Raw genomic sequence first — 6,525 nt, 5'->3', positions numbered from 1 at the left:
TCCTGAAGTGGTGTCACCGGACAGGTGTGAATCGCAGTGCTTTATTTATTTTCCATTTATTTTTGGAGACACACAATTTTCCAAGTGCAAAGGTTCTACGGCCCGGGGGCGACTCAGGGCCACGTCTGTTTTTTAGCGGACCATGATGTGTACGAAATTCATCCTATGACACAACCCGTGTTGTTTACCTGCATTGTACTACAGTGAACACCCTGCATATTCTCAGTTTGGCTTTCATGAATTTGTGGATTTTTTGGAGGGGGGGACCTATCCTTTGTTATTCGCTGATTTGCAATTTAGACTCTTCAATTAACCTCCCATGCATGTTTTTGGGATGTGGGAGGAAACCGGAGTACCCGGAGAAAACCCACGCAGGCACGGGGAGAACACGCAAACTTCACACAGGCGGATTGAACCCCGGTCCTCATCACTGTAAGGCAGACAGACGCTCTAACCAGTCGGCCACCGTCAAACAATTATGTTGAAATGAGAAGAAGAGCTTCATTTAGTCAGGCTCTTGAATTCTTGACTGGATTATCACATAGGTCTTTTTTTTTGTTTTGTTCATATATACGTATACACAGACAATACAGTGGAGCCAAGGTTTTCATGAATAATCCATTTGAAAATGTGTGACTGAAATTGAATGTATGAAAACTGTGCCATAAGAAATAGTGTCAATCCAACTAATCTGTTCCGGACACCCAAAAATATGAACAAAAAATATATTTTATAAAGAATAACTACCATTTTACATACAGAAAAAAATGTAAATAAATTGAAATGGCCAATGAAATTAATAAATAAAAGTTTAACATCACTTTTTTTTTAGATTTGAAATCTTTGTCTTTATTTATCAATAAATAAACATCCATCCATCCATTTTCTGAGCCGCTTCTCCTCACTAGGGTCGTGGGCGATGACAAACTATACATTATTTAATAATATATAAATATTAAATTGGGCTCATTACTTTTTGACTGCATGTCGTATATTTGTGTATGTACAAAGGCGCAAGTAATTCTCTTCTGCTGTAAATAAAAAAGTTGATTTTGTCCCCTATAGCTAACCTAGTATTATGTTCTCTTTTGCTGTTGAAATATGTTCAAGCAATCGATTCAATAACAACAATGATTTCACCTCCTCTCTTGAAACTTAATTCTTCAATTGACCTTTAAACCTCAGATGAACCCGTAACTGGACCTTGAATCACGTCATAACACATCAGATATCACAGCTGTTGTGCAGCTGTAGCCTCCCAGTGATGGAAATGCAACTTCGTCTGTTTTGAAACCATTTTGTTTTCAGGAAAACACGTTTAGTTCACACTGTACTTTATTTGCAAATTAGTTACTAGAGGATGGTCAGACCGACCTGGGATCCAGCAATAATAATTTGTCTCTAATTCTGTGGACTCTCCAATTGGTGCTACGTCGCCACCAAGTGGTGACTAATGGAGGAACTCACACACTCCAGCTGTCCTGACAGTAAAGCTGATGAGTGTTTGCCATTCTGTTGCATAGAAGTATTTGAACCCTTATTTAGGGGTGTTCGAGCATCTCACCCTCCCCCCCAAAGAAAAAAAAAAAAAAAAAATTTTACAGGCAATATTTGTATATATTATATATATATATATATATATATATATATACATACACAGATTTTTTGGGGGGAACAGATGGGCAGGTCATTCATAGATGAGGTAAAAAAAAAAAAGTTAAATTGTTATAATACCTTGATTTTTTTATTATATTTTATTATTTAAATATTTTTAATAATTTAATTTATTAAATAAGTATGTAATAACATAAATAAAAATGTTAAACGTAAATGCTTCTGCGTCTGACTGGCGAACAATTCAGGGTTTAGTCCGCCTTTCGCCCGAAGTCAGCTGGGATAGGCTCCAGCGCTCTAACCAGGAAAAGCGGTGTTGAAAATAGATGGATGGATTTTTACAATAAATCAGTTTTAACACAATATTTCATAAAATAAAAGAAACAAGTTTAAAATGTATTTGTCAATTGTTGATTTTGCCATTGTTTATTTTATTACAATACTTACAAAAAAAATAAAGAATTAGTTAATGAGATAAATAAATTTTTAAAATAGATAAAATGAATTTATATCTTTACCACTTCAATTTTAGAAAAAAACAAAAACATGACAGGACTCTGGATCATGTAAATCCTCGATGGGCCGGATTAAAGAACGGAGACGGCTTTTTTCCGGGTAGGCCAGCTTCCTGCAAATTCTGAAAACATGCATTATGTTAATTAAAGTCTCTAAATTGCCTAGAGGCATGAATTTGTGTGTAATTGTTTGTCTATGTGCTTTCTGATCAACTGGCGACCATTTCAGGGTGGTTCCCACCTCTCGCCAAAGGCACCTGGGGTAGGCTCCAGCTCACCTGTGACCTTAAGGACGACAAGCACGACACACATTCATATGGTCAGCTGAGACAGGAGTGAATAAAAATTGATAATATTGACTACTTTGTGAAGCTTTCTATTTATTTAGAAATATTTTGAGGAAAAAAAAGAAAAACTCATGACGCTAATTTTGAAAGTGTTGTAAGCAGCAAATTGCAAATAGATGTTCTGTTTTTCAGCCTTTGTTTTATTATTTTGCTAATGCTTTATAATGCAGTAATGCTTTATAGTTTGATTAGAACCAGAGCCCCCCTAAAGCTCATAATCTAGATTCACATCTGTCCCGTTGCAGCAAAGACTCTCCCAAGTCAGTCAACCGTATCATTTATCACATTGCACTGCTGAAACTTTAAGCATCCACTGATCTGGAGTCAGGTTCTCAGGGAAAATAGACTATGATATCTATGTCAAGTGCCGTCTGTCTGTGCATCATTTATTTTGTGTGCGATGCAGCCAGCAACATCTTCGTGAAACCTTCTCCCTCCTATTCACACACTTGCCAGGTCAAGGTCATAGTTTGGCAGGACTTCACACAGGACTTTGGTGAGTTGAAGGTGTTGTTTGGGCCCCCTTGGGGACCAGGCAGGATGACATTTACCCTGCATCTGCTTTAGTTTTGTCTACGTCCTCCTGCAGCTGACGTTTGAGGTCAGTAGTAGGATACTGTACTTCATTATGAGCTGATGAATGGACTTCAAGGGACTAACTTTACTACAGTACAACTGTTGACATACAGACAGGATATGTAAAAGGGATTAATAACTAAAGTAAAATGCCCATGAGGTCATACAATTAATCATTTTAGGAAATACTACCTTTACAGGATACATAATATGCATTTTTTTCCCACAACTGTTTCAACAGTTTCAATTGTTCAGCTTTTGAAACAACTCCCATTAGAAATATTAATAAGTAATCTGTGTCACGATTGTTGTTTTTTTGAAGGCGAGGAAGGCAAGGCAAAAACGTGGAGGACCCAAGTGCAGGGAAGCAGGGAGACAAGGCAGGAGTGCGCGAGTCTCCAAAAATAATATTTAAACAAGCAACATGGATCAAACAAATTAAACAAAGTCCCACAATAGATAACTAAAGTAACAAAGAAACACTTGAATAAACCAAAAACAGAAACAAAACATGACTGGTGAGTAAGACGTCGAACAGACAGGGACAATGACATACCACAATGACAATGAACCAACAAGACCTGAAAGAAACCAGGGAGCTAACTACAAACAGTTTGATGAGACAACGAGGAACACCTGGACAAGACGCGAGTGGCTGGAGAGAGCTGATTGGTCGACACAAGGTAGGTTGACGACAACAGGTTGACACAATAACTAAATGAGCACACAAAAAACATGGAACACAGGAAAAAATGGAACAAAACTAAACCCAAACCAAAACACAGACCATGACAATCTGTTCCAGGGTCAAACTGTTGCCATCGTAAAACATGTACTACCTGTACAGGCAATATTTTCAGCAATGGCAGGATGTCAACATAGGGTGCAAGGGCAACGCGCCTCCACACACGGTGGTTACCATATTACTTTCCTTGAAGACAAAAAAAAAACAAAAACATAAAAATATTCATAACAAAACACAAACATTGAAATATATGTATATCTATTTTTGAGCATGATAAATAGCATAGTTAATTATGAGTAAGTCCAGGGGTAAGCACCCTCAATCCTAACCAATAATAATGGTGGCAATGTGGGTTCGAGCTCAGGTTAGGCTGGACGACACAGAATACCACTGTTGGTCAGGCTTGTTTTATTAACCAAATGACGAATGTGAGCATGAATGATTGTTTGTTTATATATGACCCTATAAGCAAAAGCATTTTAGAAAGTGGATGGATGGATGGATGGATGGATCTGGATATGAATGTGCTCTCTGTTGACTATCAGTCGTCTTTTTCCACACCAAAACTTGACTTCTATGATACAATATACGGACTAACCTGTTTACTGCTTGGGCTTGAGCCCTCAAATCTTCAACTTGCCAAGACATTTCGAGCAATCCTACACTTCTATGTTGGACCAGTTTTGAGAAGGCCCCTTTCTGCGCAAAAGACAAAGTGCATGGAAATATGGTTGGACGAGTTTGGCGTGGAAGAACTACCTCAGAACCCTGACCCATCGTGACCCAATCAACTTCTGGTGCCAATCTTTCCCAAATCAATGGAAGCTGGAATAACGTTTGTTCATTGAGCACAGTAATTTAACTCCAGTGACCCTAGTGAGGCTAAAGCGGTACAGAAAATCGATGGATGGATGGATGGATTACAAACCAGTGTGCTGTGAGAGATCATTTTATGTGCCACGGAAAATTATCCAAATTCAATTAAGTAGTTTGAAAATTGTTATTAATTTCCTACAAATTATGTATATACAGTATGTTCATCTTTCTATGCCAGCAAGGTTTAATGAAAATTAAACTCTCTTCCATTAGACGGCAGAGACTAAATAATTGGCCCCTGTATCCACTTTTTAAAAATTATTATTGTTTTTTTTTTGGGGGGGGGGGGGGGGGCAATTTTGCTCGGTGCTGAGCCGTTTTTTTCTAATGTAAAATGTGTATTGAGTCAACAGTTGGGAAACACTGCACACACTTTGACCACAAGAGGGCAGAATCATATTATAATACGTAACAACAAATGCACTGACACGATAAAACTTATTCCCCGTTCAAGGTCGCGAGGAGCTTGAGGCTTCCCACCTAATTTCAGGCAAAAAGCAGACTACACCATGAACTGGTCGCCAGTAATTCACAGGGCACTGAGACAAAGAGGTTGGAGGTAAGAGCACCTCTAACCTACCAAAAGGCAAACATACTGTAATAATAATGCTTGATTACCATTCTAGGCCCAACACATAGTTCACATGGACATGAAGCTGAGCACTGGTGTCTGTGCATGTGTTTGGTCAAGGATGGGCCCTTTGGTTTCCATCAAGTCTGCACACAAACGCACACTGTTGACTTTCTCCGCACCCATTTTCACCACTTTTTAATTGGGTGGCAACTCCTACAGTATTTAGAACATCGAACATGGTGTCGTCATCTTGGCACATGCACTGTGTCTGACAGAATCAAATTAGTTCCAACCCATTATTCCTTGGCTTTGACAGCCAGGGACACTCACAGCATTGACAGTCAACAAGATGTGTGTGGCGGAAGAGTTGCTGTACTCCAGTCCTAATAAAGAATCATACACACAAAAAAAAGATGTAAAAAATTGCAGTTTGGTCTAAAAGTATTTAGACAATGACAGGGTTTTGACAAGTTTGCCTTGATACACCATCCGAGACCTTCACCTTTAAGAGGTTTCACAAATCTATGACATTTGCCATTTAGAAATAACATACAAAGTAGTTATTTTTAAAGGGTCAATACTATTTGGGCAATTAAAATAACTGTAAATATAACCATTTTCAAGACTTGGATGAAAAATCATCCCAAGGCTATTACCAAATTCCGTGATTCCTCTCGGGAGTTGCTTTGCCGCATTTTACTGCAGCCGCTGTCACTTGCTGCTTGTTTTTCACTCTTGCTATCCTCAGTTTCTTGGCTTAAGATCAGGCTACTGAGTTGGACATTAAAGAATCTTTATTTTTCTTTGCTTTACAAAAGTCTCGAGTTGCCTACCCACCTCACAATTCACATTCTTTCTCCTGGCAGCAGTCGCGTTATCACTAAACACAAGTGATCCTGTTTAATTAGCAGTCATACACACTGTAGGCATGCCATTGAACAGCTTCAACCATGCTTGACACATGATGCGGTATGCTTTGGATTGTAAACTGTTCTTATAGTGTTCTTTAACCCTCCTGCTGCATTCGCTTTTCAGGAAAAGCAATATTGTCCAATATTGCCGTGTTTAATTATCCAAAAGGGTCAGATATAAAACAATCACAATAAACACTATTTATATTTTATGATCAACTCAATTACTAACCATTTCATTGTAAATATGTATAACAATGTTCGTTGTACATGTTGACTTACTAAGCCAAGCAGAACAAGTTTCATTTATAAAAACTACTTTAAACCAAGTCAGTTGGATCCGCAATATAACACGAGGGTCAGTGGC

This window comes from Phycodurus eques, chromosome 9, assembly GCF_024500275.1.
Source record: "Phycodurus eques isolate BA_2022a chromosome 9, UOR_Pequ_1.1, whole genome shotgun sequence".
Lineage (NCBI taxonomy): Eukaryota > Metazoa > Chordata > Actinopteri > Syngnathiformes > Syngnathidae > Phycodurus > Phycodurus eques.
This window is presented reverse-complemented; position numbering follows the sequence as displayed.